Raw genomic sequence first — 22718 nt, forward strand, 5'->3', positions numbered from 1 at the left:
TTTTGCTTTATATGTATTTTCCTATGAGTGTCCATCATGAATGGATATTGAATTTTAAAAATGCTTTTCTTTTTCATAGACTGAGATGTTCATGTTATTTTCTTCGCTATCCATTAATATGGTGGGTTACATTGTTTCTCAAGTCCTGAATTCTTCTTGATCATAGTAGAAGATCATTTTAGTATACTTTTTTTTTTTTTTGTCTTTTTGAGACAGTGTCTCACTATGCAGTTCAGGCTGGCCTTGAACCACTTTGTAGCCCAGGCTGGTCTCGAACTTACAACGATCCTCCTGCCTCACCTCCCGAGTGCTGGGATTACAGGCGTGAGTCACCACACCCGGCTATTTTAGTATACTTACGGATTTTATTTGCTATACAACTTCCTGAAATTATTTCTTTTCATTTTCTGTAGCATTTAGATTTTAAGTACGCAACATTTTTCAGAATGTCAAGTTTGTTCATAAGAAGAATTTTGTTTGTCTTTAATGGCTGTCATTTCTTTCGAATCACTGACTGCTATTATTTATTATTCTCTAATCAGGAAGCGGGGGTGTTATTAACACACTGTAGTTCTCAGTTGGAGTTACAGGGGGCTGGGGATTTAGCTCAGCGGCATAAGCGCCTGCCTTGAAAGCAGGCAGTCGTGAGTTCGATCCCCAGTACCAATAAAAAAGAAAAAGAAACATTTATCTATGCCTCAGGGTAAATTTCTGGTCTTTACAGTTGAAGGAAGAAGTGCTGCTGTTGTCTGGTGGGCAGAGCCAGGCATGTTTCTGTCCATCCCGCAGTGCCTCCCCTTTATAATAAAGAATTATCAGATGATAGGAATCAGTGGTACTACTGTACTGTCAAAAAACTGCTGTAGCATGTTCCTTTATAGATACACTATTACCAGCTGACAGAGAATAGGTGGAAACGGCTCTCTGAGAGTGGTATCTTAGGAAAGAGAGCAGTTTGTGATTTGCAAGCGATGTTCTGCAGAGGCACTGTAGTCAGCAGAACTGGAAACATGGTTCTACGAGAGGAAACAACAGCCCAGTGCTACGAGTTGCATGACTATGTAATATACAGAGCAAGTGAGTTTGTACAGCAGAAAGGATTCTTATACGTGGCTAGTGGGGATGGAAAACTGGTACAAATGAAGCTGAGACTTGGGACCAGATCTCGCTTGACTCTCGCCCCTGATCTTTGTCTTTCACAGTAATTAGGTGAAGTATATTTTCTTTATTCCTGTGAATTTGGCAATCCATACACAGGCCTCACACAGCTCATCTAATTACCCATTGTATAGTGTCATGAACTGCATGTAGGGAAATTAATCAGTGACAAGACTAGAACAAGGAATTAGTAACTATTTCTGAAATTAGCTAAATTAAAAAGCATCTTAATATGAAATTAATATCTGATTTGTACTTGCTGTGAAAAAGCAATACACCATTTGAGATCAACTTTCAGTAGCTATGAGAAAGCACCCCATCCTGGGAATACCCATTACCTGCCTGTGTAAAGCATTCCTAAGTCAGCTTCCTAACAAGATAGACTTGTGATAAAAGAGTCCTCCATCTTGACTAGACAACTTTTCAAAGAAATTGGCCTTCTTCGCTCAACACCTAGTGCCTCAAATTAATTAGCCTGCTGTGTGACAAGGAGGTGGACTCGGGTCTGGTAACTCCAACACTTTGGAAAATTGCCTGCCAGTATTTATTAAAGTTGTTGATGCAACTTGTCCTATGTGCTAGAATTCAAGACCTTGGAATGCAGCCTAGAAACTCTCACATAGGTACCAGGAAAATCACAGAGGATATACAGAGTGGCATTTTTCATAACATTCAAAGCTAAGAACAAAATAGAACTTCCCTCAACAGAATACCCAGTAAATCAGGATATATTCACACAATAGAGGTTACAGAACAATGATATAAGTGAAATGTCATAAATGACTCTGAAAATTCTTATACCTCAGAGAAAGGAGGAGCTAGTATTCGAAAATACAGGCAGGATGATTGTATTACAAGTTCATACACTAAAATATATTGTATTTTAGTAAATATAGATTTGGTGACATTAAAAAGGAAAAAAAAAGTAAAGAAATAATCACCTAAATAAGATAATGGTTTTCTAAGAGTTAGGAAAGGAACTCAAGGCAGAAGGTACATAGTCTCTGTGATAAGTGCAATATTCTTTCTTTTTTTATTTTATGAAAAAATAAAATGATAAAAGAATAATAAATACAGTGGTATATAGTGTATCATTATCTTCAAACTACTTACTCAGTGCACAAAAATCTGCAAGTTACTTATAAGATTGTTCACTTAGTTATTTTATAAATTATAAATATATTTGATATGTTCTTCTGTAAGTATCAAAGCTATCTCTGAGACTTGGGACCAGATCTCACTTCCCTCTCTTACCTGATCTTTGTCTTTCACAGTAATTAGGTGAAGTGTGTTTTAGTATATTAAATAAGAAATAAAGTGAAAATGTGTTTTTAAGGAATAATAATACTTCAGCACATTTATGCAAAAATATAGATACCACAAATAATTTAACATAAATATTAGTAGTGTCCAAAGTTGAGATAGGTCTAATCAGTTTGGAAAAGAACCATGTACTTATTATTTCTGAGTAAACATGCTCAGTCAGTCTTCCTTAAATCCTTCACTCACCAGATGATTATCTAAATCTCTTTAATCTGAGTTAATTTTAAAAGTAGAATTTGGATCATTAATTCAATTTACACTGCAAATGATGATGACCACTAGTGTTCTGTTTTTCGGAAAGACAATTTGAGTAGGTACATTTGCAATCTGGTTCACAGTACTCTCGTGTCAATCTCCAGGACATGGCCAGCTCCCTAGCAACATCACATGTTATGAAAAGAAACACATAAAAATAAATTTATAAAAACGAAATGCATTAAAAGGGTTTCCTAGAATAGTGGAGAGAAGAGCAAGAATTGCAAATAAGAATAACTTGGTGTACAGAAAATAAGAGATTTAATACAGATGAAATGAAAAACTAATTTGGAATGAAGGTTGGAAAGGTCTTTTTTTGGTTTTTTTTTTTTTGTCATTGCTTGTTTTTAATTTATTAGCTACATTGTTGAAGTGGGCAGTGTTGAAAGCAGGGACACCAAAATAAATTAAAATTAAAATTTACTTTTCTTTAGTTCATCTTGTTATATAAAAGGCAATATGGTAACAATTGTGGAGGGACTAAAATTCTAAAACATAGTTTTGCCCTTGAAAACATTAGACTGATTTGAGATCAAAATATAAGATATATTAAAAATATATCTTATAATTGAAAGATATATTGAAATCATAATTTATATTTACTATGGGATGGACCCAACAGTGCTGAGCTAAAGTGATTGTCAAATAATTGACTTCTACCTATAATTACTACATCTCATCCTTGCAGATGATATTTGTTAAATATCAACCATGCACCAGTTTTTAGATAAATCCATCAGCCAAACAGAAATTTCTTACTTCATGAAGCTTACATTATATGTGGGAATGTGGGATCACAAGCACTAGGAATAAACAATAGTATTCAAGTTTACATGAGATGAGAGATAGAAGAAGATATAATAAAACATGTAAGCTAGAATTTATATACATGAAAATTATAAAACTTGACTGGATAAGAGCCACAGCAGTTAAGAGATTACAAAATAAAGATCAAAAAGAGTTGAATATATAACAATAGGGTGATTTAAACTATGAAAAGTAAAGAAGTTAGTCAAAAAAGAACGGACAAACACTCAGTGACCTGTGAGAATCTCAAAATTGTCAAACCAGCATAGGGTTAGAGTCCCAGAAAGGTAGGAACAAGAAGATAGATAATTTTTGCTTTGCTATTGTAGATACAGGGAGATTATAAAAGCTAAGATTATGTTTTCTAATAAATTCTTTCACTGAAAAATTAGATGATAAGCCAAGTTATAATTAAAGATAAGCTCAGTGGGGCTGATGATTCAGCTCAATGGCAATGCGAGGTTGGGAGTTTGATCTGCAGTACAAAAAAAAGCAGCTTAGGGAACTGGGATCCAAATTAATTAGATGATTTTACACAGTGCTAATATGCTGTGGCACTAGGCTAAGAAAGCCTGGTGATCATCTTCCACAAATAGGATCTGACAACTTGGCCATACTGCTCTTGTCTTTGGCCAAAACTTGTTTTATTTCCTGGACAGTTCAAATAGTACTGTGGGTTTCTACATTGGTAATATTTGTTTTGCACCATTTTGAGCTACAGAAACAATCTTATTTCAAATAAGATAATAAACTCAGATGACAATCAATTTTGAGGACTTGGGAGATACTCATTTTTATGCATTCATTTATCCCCACTGCATTAGGAACTAATTTCAGAGTGTGTACAGTCACATCTAAAATAAATATTGGATCTTTATTAAGTATCAAACATGGTTCAGGGCTTTAATAAATCCTCAGTTAATTCATGTATATTTAATTAACAGAAATGTTGACCAAAAAATTTTTATTCTGACAGTGTCATCTCTCTACATGAACTTTTTTCTGCTCACACCCTTTAAATAATTTTCAAATTTATTACAGAATTTTCCTGTAAACATCTCATTATTTTTTAATTAAATATAAGAATCACCACTCTTGCTGTCACTCACTGTTTCTATAAATTTGATAGAAATTTCCTTTTCTGTCTTCAAACACATTTTCCTCTTCTGTTTCTTGATAACGCTTTGCTTTGTGCACCTAGCTTCTTCTAAACCTTACTTTATGAAGGGAATTGTTCTGGTATAAATAGTGACAAGGAATAATCTCAGTTTCTCTAACCTTTTGAAAATACATTTGCTTTCCTTTCTAATAGAGAAAACGGTGATTTTTTAAAAAGAAGAAAAGATTAAAGCAAAACAGCATAGGTAGTAAAATACTTGTCATATTTGGTCTTTTTCCCATTCTGTTTCTCTTTGCCCATGTGGTCTATGAAAAACTATAATAGTAAATAAGGATTATTAGTAAGTTTTAGATAGATTGTGAGCATTATAATTTAGGCTTGTGCAGATTTTACATACGCAGTGTACTATAAAAGCTGGTGAGTTTTTCAAATCACCACACCCCGATAACTATTTCCTCATGATTAATATATACTACTTAATAAAATGTGTTATTGTAGATAAATATAAAATAGTTGGAAGTTTTGAGCTAAATCTATAATATTTTATACTTTGCCCTTCCATTTACTTTCTATAATATGCTTTTCAAAGAAAACCACTATTAATAACTTCTTTTTATTCTTTCCAGAAAAACTCTATGTACTGGTCTGAACATTACCTTAATTGCTTAATTTGTGGTATTGTAGTCGCATGAATGGTTTTCCTGTGGTAATTTGAAAAGTGTATAATTTGCTTTCAATTCTTCCAGCGGAGGCCTTTATGCCATTTGCAAAATGCCTAGCTTCTTTTATTGCTTCACTGCCTGTAGACGGACTGTACTGCCTCCCTTTTGGGAAAAATGAGAAAATTATTAAGCTGTGTCTTTCAGTTTCCTTTTCTAATTTTGGCCCACATATTGACTTTCTTTCATGTCATTCTTTCATGTTATTTAATTATAGTTCTAAATAATGCACATAATTTTTTCTCTTAATTATTCAATTTTAATGTTTTCTATTAGATTCTTAAAGATAAACACAGATGAAAAATAGTCAGGGATTTTCATGTATTTATACTTTCATTCTTTCCCCTATCTTTGAAATTTGATTATTATATTTTTATATTTTCAAAACTTATACTAAATTCTTAACCATATTATTTACTTCTTTCTGCAGAGTGATTTAAAAATAAAAATTTGATGTTTTCCATTGGTTCTTTTAGCATGATTTCTTCTTTCATTTTTCAGTAGGTTCAGTTCCATTACAGATGCTTTTTGAGTCTGCATTATACTTCCTTAATATGTTTCCTGAAAACTTTCATATTTGAGAACATTTGCCCTTTGCTCATTTCTGAATGACTAGTTATAAAGATTTTGGCTCAAGTTTTCTTTGTTTTGACATAAAGTATTTTCATTTTCTTTGGATTCTATATGCCTGAAGAAATTGTAATTCTGTTTGATTCTCTCTACCTTGTGAGCAGTTTCCCAGCCTTCCTCCCAGATGGCCTGAGTTTTTCCTTTGAATTGAACAACAATGAGGACATATCTGGGTGACAATCCTTCTGGGTCATTCTTTTCTTAAGCCAGAAGTCCCTTTTTATCTGCAGATTTAAGACTTTTATTTTTGCAAAAGACATTTTTATAATTTGAAAGTATGTTTTCTGTTATGTTTGGCAATGCTTTATTTTATAAAATATAGTTATAGTATAATTATGTTTGCATTTTTATTTTCATCTATAAATTTTTCTAAATTTTTGATTCTTTTTATTTACATTCTCTAAAATGTTTTAACTGTTTTTTCAGTTTTATTTCTTGATGTTTGTAATTAATCACTCATGTAGTAATTTTGCTTTAATGTTTATTTTTTTTTTCTGAAATTTTCACTTGGTCATGACTTTTTGATATATGCCATTGAATTTTATTTGAAAATATCTTATTGAGACTTTAAATATTATGTTCATCAGAGATATTGGTCTGTGGTTCTCTTTCTCTGTACTTCTGGTTTTGGTATTAGAGTAATGCTGTCTCTGTAGACGGAATTTAGAAGTACTCCCTCCTCTTCAGATTTTTGAGTGATTTGAGAAAAGTCAGTATGAATTATACTTTAAATATTTTTTAGAACTTAGCATCAGAACCTAGATTTTTCTATAATGGAATACCTTTTATCGCTGATTTAATCTCCTTACTTACTATTGATTTAATCAAATTTATTATTTCACTATGATTCAATCTTTGTAGGCTGTATGTGCCCAGGAATTTGTCAGTTTTTCTAGGTTATCCAGATTATTAGCATATAAATTCTCACATAATTTTGAAGACAATTTTAATGGTTGGAACAAAAAAATCTTTAGAAACAACCTGCTCAATGTCATAAAAAATTTATCCATTGAAAAAAATTTACTATTTTTAAAAAACAAGATTTGTAAAAATCTTTTAAGGTATCTATAAAGACCATGATAATCAGAAATAAAGACAGTGTGTTTGAAAATGTTTTAGCTATATCTTTGAGAAAGCAAATTTGGAAGACAGCACTGAATTTCAATGAATTACGTATATTTTTACCATTTGCTTAATGAATGTTTTAGCCAAAGACATTGATGCTTCAACATAAAGAATCATGTTCAACCTCCAGACTCTGTCATAATTGTAGTACGGCAGCTGTTCTAAGGAAGGCAGAAACAAGTAACATCTGCTTTCCTGAAGTCTAAAGTATGCAGTCATTTCTTGGTAAAAGTCATTATAAGACAGCTCTTTCTATACTTTGCATTTCCTTAATGGTGTTTCTATAAACTTTATGCACTAATTCCATTTCTCCTAAGGTCAGAGGTGAGCATTGCATAAAGTGTTTTGCTATATGTGTACTTGCAACATTCTTGGAATTGGTATGAGGTGCCTCTTAGATGTAGTAACTGGATTGAAACAGTTCAAGGTAAAACAGGAATCAACTTTCTGTTTCTTTTAGTCTTTTTTTTTTTTTTTTTTGCCACGCAGTACTAATTTAAACACTGGTAGTTTGTATCTTCTATTTGTTCCCTTATGTTTGGACTTTTACTTCTGGCAATATGTTAGTGGAAGATGAGATTTGGTGGTTTGAGTACCTGTGATTTTGAGCATAATGTTGCCTTTTCATGTAAACCAAAGATTGCTTTGGCATTATCTCTTCTAGGACATTGTAAGCTACATAAGAACAAGGTCAAGATTTATCTACTTCTTTGATCTCATCTCTTTTGTTGTGTCTGGGTTGTCTCAAGCTCTCAAATGAATGAAAAAAATCCCACTAACTTAAAAGTGGGACTACGCTTTGTTCTATATAATTTATAAAAGTACTAAATATGGAGAACTTTAATTCTTGCATATGAGTCACAATTTCGTATTTCAACATATCTCCTTTTCATATGTAAAGAGTTAATTTAGATAGCAAAAAAGTAGAGAATAATATTGATTGACCTATTACTGGGTAATAAATAAACTAGTGGTCTGGTATTGTGCCAAATCTTCAACTCCAGTACAAAAGGTGTATGTTAATATTTTTCTTATTATTTCCTGCATCAGATTGTAAAGACAGGGGTTATTTGACAGACATAACTCAACAGACACACCACCCTTTTTTTTACACCCCTTGAGGAGCCAGCATATCACAGCAGTGAGCAGAACTGTCCCCTCATGGCTTGGATGAAAGGAAAAAAAGACCAGCAGAGTCCCACAGTCCTCTTCACGGACAACAGCCACAATGATCTGAAAGCCTCCCTTTCATTAGACCTTACCTCCTGGTTTCCTCTACTTTTGTATAGTGCCAAGTGAAGTATGAAGCCTTTAACAAAAGGCCTTTGGGTGGATATTCCAGACCTAAGCATATGTAGCATCTTGTGAGTGGGCTTCCAACTGCACTCTCACATGACAGAAGACAGAAACTCACACTAACTAAAGGGTGACAAAGCTTCTTTAGAGAGCCCTCATCCGGCTGCTGAGGGAGAAGCCTTTGTGACTGAATTACCAAGATAATGTCTCAGACCACCTCACTGATTACAGGACTTTGGAGAGGACCCATTTAAACTACATCACTCTGACAGTTTAGTTCTAGTTCTGCCATCCTTAGAGGACTCACACGTGTCCAGTTGCTTTTAGATCTCTTTTTATAGATAAGTCTAATATCAACTTTCTAATTCCATATTTTCACCACTGAACACCTTTTATAAAGCTTTGTCTATATAACATATTATTTTTCTAATTATTTGAATTTGTTTTTTTAGGCGACTTTTCTTTGATAGAATCCTGAACAATTACTTTATTTCACAATTTGCTTCAAAGGTAGTTTTATAAATGAGAATTTTCTTTTATTATTATTTTCAGTAACATTCAAAGCAAGTAATTAAATTATAATTAGCTTTTGCCTCATTTTCACTGATAGTCTAAATGGTTTTTAGCCTTATATGTGAAAAGAAAATAAATCCTACTTTCTTTGACTTCAGAATCCCTTTGGCTTATTTCCTTTCTTCTTCTCTTGCAGTCTTCTTGTGGACATTCTCTGTAAATGTAATAAAGCAAATGATTCTTTTTCCTTTCAGAAAGTTTGACTGAACCAGTTTGCTATGCTGAGTTTTTACTGACTTTATGAGTTTTCTGGTGAGGTGTATAATGTATAATATTTTATAATTTGTTTTAAAAACATCTACAATTTTGTAGATAAGTACTCATTTAAATATGCATATCCTATAACCTCTTTAGTATATTGTTATTCTTAGTTTAAATATAATATAAATGTTGCATTTCATTTCAAAGTGTGTGCTGGAGCAAAGATGTTCCTTTCATGGTTGGAACACGAGAAAGAGAGAGGAAAGAAGAAGTTACTGTCCCAAGAAATCTTTCAAGAGCACGCTTCAGAGACTGGAAAGCTTTGTGCTACGCACTATCTCTTAAAGTTTCTACCACTCCTTAATCAAGCCGGGGATCAAGTCTTTAATACATAGTCCTTTGGGGACATTTAAGGTTGAAACTAGAGCATTCTGCTCCTGCCCCTCCTCTAAAGGCTTACATCCATCTCACAATGCAAAGCGCATTCAGCCCATCCCTGAGATTCCCAAAGTCCCTTTCAAGAGCAAAGCCAGAGTCTTAGCAGAGAACCTCATTAAAAAGAAAAGCAAAGTTACAGACTTCCAAGACACAATGGTAGACATCCTGATTGCAAAACTGAAGAATGAAGGAATAAAGAAAAAGTAGGTAAAACAAAATTAAAACCTCACAGATAAAATATTAAATCCTGAATCCTCATGTTTAGCATTTAGGGCACACTGTGGTGATACACAGTCTCCCGTGGGCCTGGGCAGCCTGGTCCCTCTGGCCCACAAAACCACTGCCCTGGATGGTCTGCTCACGGTCTACAGCTCCTGTATGAAGTTATTTTATATTCCTGACAATCTTATCTTCTGGAAGTGTTCACTGCAGCTTCCTCTCTACCTTCACAGCTCCATGTGCAGCTCTGTCAGGGGCTATTTGCCGAGACTGCTGATATGCCCTCAAGTGTGTCCTGGCACAGGTACCTACGCTCATTAGCTTACCCTCCTTGGCAGCCACTCTCAACAAGTTTCTTTCTTGGCCAAATTTCAAAATCTTTCTATTATGCTCCTTTTTGCCACCAATCATCACAAAAGCAGCCAATAATGCCATGCTACTGCCTGTATGCTATTGTACTTGGAGATTTCCTCACCCAAATAAACCAGTTTATCATTTTAAAGCTCGGCCTCATAAAAATATTAGGACGTGGAGAAAATGCAGTCGCTGATTAACAAGGTTGTCTTTAGCTCACTGCCTACCAGAAACCTCTTTTTGGTCATGGGCTACTATAATAAATACCTAAGATAAATCAGCTTATGAAGTGAACAGAGTTGCTGTGGGTCACAGCTTTGGAAGTTCCAGGTCATGATCTCTGGACCCCATTTCTTTTGGGCCTGTAGCAAGGTCATACTTCATGACGCAGAGTATGTGGTAGAACAAAGTTGCTGCGTTCATAAAAAAATGAGAAGTGTGAAGGCTGAGGTCCAAATATCCCTTCAAGTGCATACTCCATGTGACCAGAAGGCTTTCTGTTAGGTTGCACTTTAAAGTTTGCACTGCCTCCTGATAACACCAAGCTGGAGACTAAGCTTTGAATGTATGGGTCTTTGGATGACATTTAAGATTCAAATTGTATCAGGTTTTATATATGCTACCAAAACTCTTTACCAGTATATTTTCTTTAATAACTTGCTCTCCCTAATGAAGTATTTGCTTGGTTTACTATCTCTCAATTCTATATAAAATTATTGGAGACCAGGTGCCCTTTACTGAATAGGGAACAATTTAAGCAATAACAAAAGATTCATGATGGTAAGGAAGATTGTAATTCATCAAATAAAATAAAATCAGTGACTCTATCCTAATATGAACAAATAAATACTGAATAAATTGAAGTTGTTATCTGCCATATAATTTCAACTAAAATGTAAAAGACATTTTAGTATTAGGAAGTCATCATTTGTGAACTACTAAAATGATGCTACACCCCCAAGAAGAATCACCAAAAGATACTAAAACAAGAAGGAAATGATGGCATGGACGATTAAAGTATTTTCCTACAATAAAGTTTAATAACCAAGGGAAATATATTAGCTTTCAAAAAAGCTGCAAGATAAGGCTTTAACTGAGCTATTAAAGTTAGCATCATCAATAACAGAAGAAATTTGTATCAATGCACTTTCTTATGCATTACACCTAGAAGGAAAAAAATGAACAAATGATAAATCAAATGTGGAGGCTTACTTACATCAGAAGAATTTGGGTGAAGTATATAAGGGAATTCTTCATACAACTTTTAGAATTCTTCTGGAAGTGTAATTTTATTCTAAAATGAAAAGTGTTGTGCTTGCAAGAAATTAGGTGAAAAGCATGAGAAGAGATGGAATAAAGATTTGGGGTTTTTTTTCAGAATTATTTTTTATTTTAAAATATATTTATTAGGCCAGGTGTGGCGGCACACACCTGTAATCCCAGCACTTGGAAGGCTGAGGTAGGTGGATTGCTGTAAGTTCAAGGCCAGCCTGGGCTATAAAGTGAGTTTAAGACCAGCCTGAAATGCATCGTGGAACCCGATCTTGAAAAGACAAAAAATAATTAATAAATAAAATTCATATGTCTGCACACTTTACTCATGTAGGATACTTAAAATTTACTTCTATAACTTTTACTTAATGTCTCCTACTTCAATATTATTTGCCTTAACATTTCTTCCTTTTGTAATAAAATACTGTCTAGTATATTCTGTAATTAAAACATTATGTGAGCAATATTCTATTCTAAGTCCTCTGCTGTTTGCTCTGTTCCTCATGCTCCTTAATGTTGTTGCCATAAATGGTTTAGTTAGTTCATTTCAGGTTTTCACTGGACAGTTCAGTGCTGTCAGCTGACATCTGGATATTGAAGAATTGTGTTGTGTGGTATTTTGTTTGAGTCACAGAGCTGAGTTAAATTATCAGCAAATAGTTCTTGGGGATGTTATGAGTCCAGAAGTGTCTTTAAGAAGGCAGATTTAGGGGCTAGGGATTTAGACAGCAGCATAAATGCCCGTCTGGCAAGTACAAGGTCATGAGCTCAATCCTGGGTACAAAAAGAAAAAAAGTAGGTTTAAAAATTTATTTTTCACATATATGAAATTTTTCTGCTCAGAATGTGTAAAAGTTATTTTTAGCAGAAAGAAAAAGCAAATGAAATATCTTACATATTAACAGATTTTAAAGATCATCTTAAAACTTTAAAATAATTTTAAAATTTACTGTTCCATGGAAATTAATTGAATGTTGTCTCACCTAGATTAAGAAAAAGCAAGACTAACACAGACACAATTTTAAAGAGACACAAAAATAGCTACCATGATATTATATTAACTATCATTGAGGCAAATTTCCTAACCCCCAATATATGCTAAAGGCTTGGTCAGCCATCTGTGGCACTATTGGAAGTGGGTGGACATTTAGGATGTGGGGGACTAGAAGAAAGAAGACAGGTGGCTGAAGCATGCCTTCCTAGGGGATATCATGATCACAGCCTTTGCTCCTGTCCTTTCCAGATCCCATGAAGTGAGTGGACTTCTGCTATCACGTGCTCTTACCATGATGTACTGTATTGCCATAGGCCAATGCAATAGGGCCAACCAACCACAGACGGACACATTTGAAAACATGAGAAAAGATAAACCTTGCTGCCTTTTGGATTGGTTACCTTGTGAATTTTGTCATAGCAGGTTTTAAGCAGTGGTGGCAGGTTGGAGGGCTCACCTGATTTTTGATCTGATTAGGAGTCACTGAAAACATTTTCCAGGGAAAAAGTTCTCCGATGTTATCAAAATCAGTTAGCTAAATCTCTGAAATAACCCAAATGCCCATCGACAGAGGAATGGATAAAAAGATGTAGTTAGATACAATGGACTTCTACTCTGCCATCAAAAAAGCATAAACTTGAGACTTCTATAAGTAAATGGATACAACTCAAGACCATACTCATAAGTCAGTTAAATCAGACTCACATGTGTAAACATCATACTGTCTCTCTAGTGGGAAGAATCTGAAAGAGTAAATGAGATCCAAGGTATACAATAGACATTGTGAAATGGGAAGAAACTGTTCAAAAGAAAAGAGAAGCTGGGATGGGGGAAAAGAGAAAAGAAATAAGGAAAAAGAAAAAATATACATGGTAGTTAAGATAGTTATACTACTAATTTCTATTTGTTAATTGAAAATAAGGGTTTGTGCCTGTATCACTTAATAAAATTTTCATGCCTTTATCTTGTAATATGAGCAACTACTTTGAAGATAACAATATGCAATCTATACTCACTGTTACTCTCCTACTATCTTGTTTTGAAATTTTTTATTAATTTTTTTCTCTTTCAAAAAATAACTTTCACTTTCTTAAATTGTATGCTCTTTTGTTCCTATTGCTTATCATTCAGGTACTCTTAAATAAAAGCCAAGTATTTTCCATTCTCACTGAAGGCTATTTGAGTTACTATGATTCACTGAATATAACCTGGAATAATTTTCTCTCCCTATCTTTGCATACCAGAGCTATATTATTATAATAGTTATACAATTATTTAGTATTATTATTGTATCATGTTATTAAATCAGATTATTTTATTGCTTTTATCACAATATTGCTGATAAACAACCTTCTGTCGAATGCACAGTAAAGCTCTTGAGGCGTCTCCCCATCTCTCCGTATCTAGAATTACTATGGCCCCTGAATCCTTTATAATCTATATATTATAGGTACTGTGAAACCTGGAAGGTGCTAAGAGAGAAAACTCCCTATTTCTGCACTTTCTTGGAAAAATTGGCCACATGGCTGTGAAGCTGTTTCTCCTACTGTGTTCCACAAAACACCTTAGCAGAATTAGTAGTATATGATCAGAAAAAGAAGACAAAATGGAGCAACGGAGTTCATTGTGTTTTCTCCATCTTTCAGCGTGTTATTTGTAGAGCTCAGCTGCACATAAAGAGCTGAGATAGATTTTCTTTTTCCCTGCTGTCTCTTTCAGACCTGTAAATAAAGCGTGTTGTTATTGATCTTCAGCTGTGACCTGGAGCAATCGTTTTGATTTATAATTCCTTTAAAACCATTCTCAGCTACCCAGGTTTCTTTCTTTTTTCTTTTCTCTCCCTTCTGATATGTAGATTGAGCAGGGGAGTAAAGCAATAGCTTCACAATTTATTTTCAAAATGGAAGTGAAACAGAAGAGTGGGCAGTACAATAAATGCATTAGAGAGGACTGGCTGGTGAGTTGGTGAAGTGTTACAACTACTCATAGGCTTGCTTCTAAGATCCTTTACAGTTCTTGGTTACAGTGTGTTTGGCTTGGTAACAAAATAATTTCCCACTCTCCAAAGACCATTGATTTCATTATTTTGAAACTTTGAAGGACTTTGATTTTATTATTTTGTTTGATCTTTAGATTATTTTGATCTATGAGAAAAATGAAGCACAGTAAGTGCTTAGAGCATCTGTTCCAGAGGCAGTGTGGTTTCTCCCTTGGTCTCTCTTCTCTCCTGGGGTTGGTGTACTTGCCAGACCCCTGTTTTTCCTTGCTTTCCTCTGTCTCTCCAGAATCCATGGCTCAGTGAACCAGAAGACATAGTGTTCTCTTTCTAACAATAGAAAAATCATCTTGTATGGGTCGATCCTATTTTCCTTATTGTTCAAATGAAGTAAATATTTCTGTCCCACGAGGATTTGCTCAGTAATACTAATGGGAGATAAAAAGTATTAGATTCTAAGTTCTACTTGTCATGAATTTGTAACCCACCAAAGAAGAGATACAAGATCCAAGAGAAAATAACTGAAGACAGGTGGTTGACGTTAATATAATTACCAATACCAAGTTCTTCCCCTTGTAACTGTTTTTTTAATTGTTTGCAGTCTGAGCAGAATAGAAAGGATAATTTAATTTACCATATGGCATTATAGTGCAGTGGCAGATTGAATGCTTCATATATGTGGGGCCCCAGGTTCAACCCCTAGGACACACACACACACACCACCAACTTTTAAGGCTATTATCAGGACAATTAGATCCTTCTTGCCCTGTTTATACATGCCAAAAAATCCTGTTAATTTTACAAAGATTATTTTGCATGTGAAGGCTTTTTAATATTTTATAATTTTCAATGTCCTTAGCGTAATCATCCTCAGCATAATCATCTTCTTCATATAATCAAGGTTTATTGTCAAGATAATTGTTTGTTCAGAACTTATCCTCTTCTCATTTTCTCATTGATATATAACATCCCAAATAATATTTGAAATGCCTAACTTCCCTTAATCCTTGTGCACTTGGTACACTTGGTATTATTCTTTATGTGAGTGTAGAAGTTCCCTCAATATCTAAAATTATATAATTTTCAAATATAAAAGTAAGGAAGCTAAGACCTTATCAAAAGAAAAAATAATGGATATGGGTTAATCATGACTCCTTCAGAGATATAACTATATCTGCCCCTGGGATCTCAATATGGGATATTGTTTGGAAAAGGATCTTTACAGATAAAATTAAGCTAACATTCTCTTGATGAAGTCATTTTGGAATAGAGTCACTCTAAAATCAAATAATGAGTATCCTTATAAGAGAGAAAAACCTACAATCAACCAGAAATTCAGAGAAAAGAATGGATTCTCTCCTAGAGCCTGGGACTTCTGACCTCTAAGGTACTCAGCATATGGTAGTTTTTTGGTGGGTGCGGGTGTATATTTTTTTACTTGAGTTCAACTAATGAGAGACTAGATTAACTGCTTTTCACTTTCAAAGTCTTAGTCTTTTTTTATTTTAAAGAGAGTAAAACCAAGCAAAATAAAACAATAAAACCATTCAAAACAAAACAGTGAAAGTGATACAGGATTTCAAAATTAGATAATAGGAAATCAACAATGGCTACCATAATGCCTCTTGCTATCTTCAAAATAGCTGCTCACATAAGCAGACATAATAAAATCAAACAAAACAGAATACCTCTAATCAAAACAAAAGAATGAAAGTGATATAAGACTTCAAAACAAGGTAATAGGAAATCAAAAATTGTTACCATCATATACCTGTTATCTTTGAAATACCTGCCCACGCTGTCAAATATAATAAAATCAAACAAAACAATGAAAATGATGAAGGACTTTCAAACAAGATAATAGGATATTAACAATGGCTACCACTTTCACAAGGAGATTCCCCCATAGTTGCTATATTACATATTGTTATCTAAATAGATGATCAAACTACCAGCTTTAAGCCTGCAAAGTCAATCAAAAACTGAGCACTACAAGCATTAAGGTTTTCTTTTTTTTTAATTTTTATCTTCAATAGCTGTTAACTTAGCCTGTGTCTCTCCAAATCAGCTGGTTGCTTATGCGGATTGGGGGCGGGGGAAGCCAGGAAGGTGCTGGTTTCTTGTTTTCCAGAGGCCTAGGCAGCCTGTGACTGACGCTGGCTCACAGGGAGAGGCTGGGTTCTTCTGGTAATTTGTTACGGCAGCCCTAGGAAATGAATGCTGAGGGTATTTTCAAAGTATAGAAGGCAGCAAAGCCTTGCTGGACTGAAAAGTGAGTGAATGAACAGTGATATCTTATTAAGATGTAAGAAATTTGGGAAAAACAAATAAAAACTTTTCTGTCCATGAGTGTTTATGCTTACTCTCTTTCCTTTTCTCCTCTTAAAGAAGTTATCATCACTTGTCATAGTTCTTACTCTCATGGTTTATCAGGGACTTCAATTTCTGTGTCCATCTCCACTGTTTACACTCTCCTTAAAGTTTTTCCATTTAATATTTAAAAATTTATAGTGAATTACATTTGAAAACACAAATAGAAACTTCGGCAAGTTTTGAAAGAGTATAGTTACGTGCCACACAGGGACAGTCAGGCGATGGTGACCTGCATCAAAGATGGCCATAACATAAGAGTATAAAAAGCTGGAACGTGACTCTCATACAGTGACATCCTGTGCATTGTGAGTGTGTGTGTGTTTGTGTGTGTGTCCCTTCTGTGATCTTGAAAAAATACCTAAAATAATTGTAGGGAAGAAAGGTTTATTTGGGCTGATGGTTTTAGAGATTTCTGTCCACTGTTGACTGACCTATCACTTTCTGCTTGTGAAAAGGCACAACATCATAGTGCGCGGGTGTGACAGAATATCCACTATCCTTATGGCATCTGGGAAATGAAGAGAAGGGCAAGGGGTTATAGTCCCAATATCCCTTTCAAGGATGTGCCTTCAATGAATTATCTTCCATTGGTCTCTCCCTCCTAAAGTTTCCACTATTTCCCAGGACCGTCACAGACTGGGGACCTCTGGGAAGCATTCGAAATCCAAACTATAGTAGCATTTTTGGTGATGATGGTGGGAACAAATATACTATGCTGTCATATAAAAGCATAGCATCTGCGAATATTCTTGCTCTTCTGATTGTATCATAATCAGGGCAGGCTAAACATTTGCTACAGTAAGACCATGCATGTATTCCCAGACCTCAATCTTTCCCTAGGTCTGGTTTGATAAATGCTAGTGATAAGCCAGTTAAAAAACAAACAACAAAACAAAACAAAAGCAACATAGCATGTATATGTAAAAGAGTAGCACAATTATATAACACTGTACGTAACATTTAGCAATGATAATAAACTGGCTTATGCATTTATAGATTGCTTTATCATCATTTCAGAATATACTACTACCTATATTAAACAGTTTATTTTAAATAATATGCCATATTACATAGGCAGCAACCTCATACATCTCAACTTACCACATCTCTTCATTGGTTCAAGGGGTCACAAGGGGTGCTGACCTGGACCATCTAGGCTTGAATGGATGTGTTCTAGGAAATTCTCCAAGAAAAAAATTGCCTGACATACATTTCTTAGAACAATTCCATTGTTAACTAATGCATGAGTGCATATATACATTTTACAGATTTCATGGGTAAAACATTTACTTAGGATATTTCAACATTGCCATATAAACAGAGTAGTGTGCTTCCCTGTACAAAACTGGGAATCTGTAGATTAGGGTAGAAATAGATCATGGGATCCTGTCATATGTACTCATTTTAAATTTTAATATGTTTGCCACATTTCTTTTTGAGGATGTATCTACTTAAACTCTTTCTAGTAGCTTATGTTTATATTTTCCCCATTCCTTCAATAAAATATGGAATTATTACAGGTGAAGAATAGGTATCTATAAAAATACAGAATGGTAATATTTAATGGATAAAAGAAACAAACAGGGATAAAAGAGCAAAGAAGTAGAGAGAAGAAAAAATATACACAGACAAGATAGCTAAGATAATTGTACTACTAATTATGTTTGTTCAAGAAAAGGAACAGTTAGTGTTCATATTGTTTACCAGCTTTGCATGCCTGTATCTGGTAATCTGAGTAACAGATTTTGAATATAACAATATGCAATTTGACAACAATTGTTAAATTTCTATCACGTGGTCTTGAAATCATATTATTACTATTGTTTTGGGCATTTGTTGTTGTGGTGGCTTGTTTAATTTGTTTTTGTGTTTTTTTCTTTTTAAAATAAAAAAACAATAAACAAATTGTGTGTTTTATTTTATTATTTGCATTTGAATTTAAATGGACAGAGCATTTTTATTATCATAAGTAAGAGAAACAATACAACTAGTAGAGAAGGCTGAGAATCTATTTATTTATAACATATTCATTTGCATTTTCTAATAAAAACATGCATGCATTACTCACAATATCAAAACATGTCTAATTAAATATTATATTGTCAAACGTACTACATTTATTTTATAAACCTTTAGGAAATAAATGGTATCAATAAGACTACAATACAGTACACATTCTGTTTACTTGAAATTTTAAATTTTGTCCTTATAAATGAGTCCCTTAAACTTTCTTAGACATAGATTTTTTTCCTTGTATCATATTACTGTTTTGGTGTCTTTCTGGGTATAAAGTTACAATTAAATTAAATGCTTAATTATAGTGTGATTCTTTTGCAAGCTTCAAACAATGTATGAAGTTCCAGTGATGCATATGTCTTAACTAAAGTGACATCACGAGTTCAGGAAAAAGAAGAGTGCCACCACTGGCATCTGGCTGAATATGACTGTAAGATTTATAATCATTTGTTTTAAATTATCCTCTGATGTCAAAGATATTACGCTAAGATAAATAAAATATTTTTCTTAAAATTTATAGGTGACTTAAAAAAGGCCGTATTGAGAATTCTCCTATGGCTGAGTTTTTCTCCTGGCCTAATTGCTGATGTCCTACAGACAAGCTTACTGCAGCTTTTGTCTATTTCCGCTTGCTGTATGCTCTTATTTCCCAAACCCATCTATTTACCATCTCATCACAATGTGACACCTGCCTCTACTACCACATGGAAACTATTTTGAGAGTAACCAATGACTCCTTAATCACACACACAACACTCGCGTGTGTGTGCGCGTGCACACATAGACACACATAAACACATGCACTCAGGAAATTCTTCACTTTAACACTCCGTTTTGCCTGACTTCCTTAGCCTCCCACACGGTTGACTTCTGTTGTTAAACCGTTTGCTTGCCCCTGCTTTCCCCTCTCTCAGGTTATTCATTTTTCTCATTCCAACTCTCCTTCCTATTTTGTCCTTTAGAATGCTATTGCTCACAGGTTTCTATTTTTCTTCAAGTTTAACTGTAATACTTAATTTAAAAATTCAATTAGTGCTAACACACCTAGAAAGATTAAAAATATTAAATGCAAGGCTATATGCCACAAAGACATTACAAACATAAATCAATGTTTTCACTAACTTTTTTTTTTTTTTTTTTTTTTTTTTTGTCTTTTTCCTTTTTATCAGTACCGGGGATCGAACTCTTGACTGCCTGCTTGCAAGGCAGGAGCTTACGCTGCTGAGCTAAATCCGCAGCCCCTGTTTTCACTAATTTAAAGAGACAAAATAACATTTGAGGACAAGAGTTCTACATAAAAGAATATTTTTATAGTAATGAAAGTTATGATCCTTCAAGATGATATAATACTATGTAATATATTTTACACAAGAAAATGGATGTTTATTAAAGCTGAAAGAAGTGATTGTTTCTTTAATTTCAGAATTGAAAAATCATGACTATTAAAAATATGTAATTGTAGTGAAGGAAATTAATAGTCCTTTAAATGTGCGGATCACATAGACAAAATATATATAAAATCATAGAAGATATTGATTAAATAATTAACGTTATTTTTATGTAAGTAATGAAAACAAGCATAACTGCACACATATGTACAGTGTATACATATATAGATAGATAGTTAGATACAGATATAAATATTCAGAGACCCACAGAATACTCACACAATTAAAATATTTATGCAGTGTAAAAATTGAAAATCATTCCAGTCTCATTATAGATTTCAAAGCATTAATATTTTGAATTTATTTAAAAAAATAAATTCACAAGCCAGAAAATTGTTTAAAACTCATCTTGAGAAGAAATTCATATACTGAATCAAAATCAAAATTGTTGACTGCATGTGAGCATTTCTATGATTGTGGGAGGGATATAAAAGCTATTATTCTCCTCCCTCTTGGGTCATCCCTGAGTTCAAATTCCAAATATGTTTTTACTGGATGTTCAAACTTGGGTGACTTACTTAACCATATATAAGGTAATTTATTGAAAGTGCTTAGTGTAATGTCTGTACAAAAAACCCTAAAATTACATAATTACTAATACATTTATCAAAGGAAATGCATACTCATGAGTGTATTTATTTTAAAATAAAGTCTGAAAATAAACCACCTTAGCATTCAGTTCAGGGTCACTGCTAAAAACATGAATAAAAATGGAATTAATAAAGTTAAAAGTAGAAATCAGTAATAAAGATGAATAAAGAATAGATCAATTCTATTAATAATACCCCAATCTCTTTCTATAGAAAAATCAATAAAATTTACAACTAAGGAACTCTTAAATCTATGACCAAGCAAAACAAATCAGCTTGGTGCCTGCTGGCTTCTTTCCCTAGGACAAAATGTCCTTCCTCATGATTTCAGTTAAAATCTGTGCTAAATTTCTTCTCTTAAGCTTGTACTTCATATTCTCTTCTTGATTTAGTTTTTTTCTCAACTGATAGGTCAATCTGTCCTTTTGAATTCCAGAGGGAGCCATGCCCTTTTACCACCTTCTGCTTTGTTGGTCTCCCAAGATCTCTGTAGTCACCTCAGGGCCAATCCTGCGACTACAGTGGTCTAGGCCACCATCTCGTCTCAGTATTTTTCTGGTAACGTGTCAATTACTCTCACTCCTTAACAGTACTTCTTTAATGTATTTGATAATTTTTCTTTTATTTCTTTCATCAGGATATCCTTTTTTGCTGGAAAATTATGCCTAGAAAGTTATGTGTTCAAGTGTTCTTTTTCTTGCTTTTCTTTTTGTTGAGCTCAATTAAATTTCATTTCCTGCAGGAAATCTTAATGACCATTACCACCAGTGCTGTTGTGTGTCCCTATGATGTGCTTAGTCTACCTCATTTTAATTACATGCTTGTTTCTATATCTCACCTAAGTGGTTTTCCCAAGGGTTTGGAGGGATTCAGACACAATCCATTATCCAGTTCAAATGTAATGCTTAACACTTAGATATTGCTTTTTCTGTATTTCTTGAAAAAATACATGAACTATTATTATCATTCTTTTTGAATATTAGGGCCTTTCTTTTTTCAATTTTTGTTAGTCGTATTTATGATTTATGGTACATACTGATCACATTTCTTAGGGGGAGTTGATACATGTACATTGCATATCTTAATCCTCTTAAAATCTCTTCCCTGTACTCTCTTTTCCTCATCCCTCTAACTTTTGGTTCCCTTCCCATTTACAAAAGCTCTGCCTCTCTACTTCTATTATTCCTCTTCAGGTATTTAAGCCTGACTTATTTCACTTAACTGTCATCTTAAGGTGAGTTCACTTTCCCGCATACACAAGTTAATCCTCTTTTATGGCCCAGTACTCCATTATGTATAAATACATTTACTTTATTCACCTAGGCCACTTCTAGCATTTATTTATTATAATTGTGCTGTTACAAACATGGATAGGTATGTATCATGATACTATGATGTCTTTAACTTTTCCAAGAGTGTACCTGGAAGGAGAATAGTTGGGTCGAGTGGAATTTCCATTCACAGTGTATTGAGGACTCTCCACATTTATTTCCATAGTGGTTATACTTGTTTCCATTTCAATCAACAATGTAGAAGGGTTCCTTTGTTTTTACAGCCTCACTGGTATTGGTCATTATTTGACTTCTTGATGATAGCCATTTTTTTTCTGGAGTAAGATGAAATCCCAGTGTTGTTTTAATTTGCAATTCCCTAATAGCCAGAAATGTAGAACATTTTTATTGACCAGTGTATTTCTTCTGAGAAGTGTCTCCTCATTCCACTTGCCCATTACTTGACTAGGTCTTTTATATTGGGGGTCTCACATTGAGTTATTATATGTTGTAGATATTAGTCTTCTGCCTGAGGTATAG

At 33.9% G+C, this 22718-nt stretch overlaps 1 non-coding gene across 1 annotated transcript; it reads left to right on the forward strand.

Moving 5' to 3' along the window:
- Window positions 1-17590: 17590 nt before the first annotated feature.
- On the forward strand, window positions 17591-17722 carry LOC111756365 (small nucleolar RNA SNORA72). The gene has a single exon (XR_002790853.1). It is a non-coding gene; the product is annotated as a small nucleolar RNA SNORA72 (small nucleolar RNA).
- The last annotated feature ends 4996 nt before the right edge of the window (window positions 17723-22718 follow it).

The sequence above is a fragment of the Cavia porcellus genome, unplaced genomic scaffold, assembly GCF_034190915.1.
Source record: "Cavia porcellus strain 051 isolate PalLab524CR breed Dunkin Hartley unplaced genomic scaffold, mCavPor4.1 scaffold_22, whole genome shotgun sequence".
NCBI classification, from domain to species: domain Eukaryota; kingdom Metazoa; phylum Chordata; class Mammalia; order Rodentia; family Caviidae; genus Cavia; species Cavia porcellus.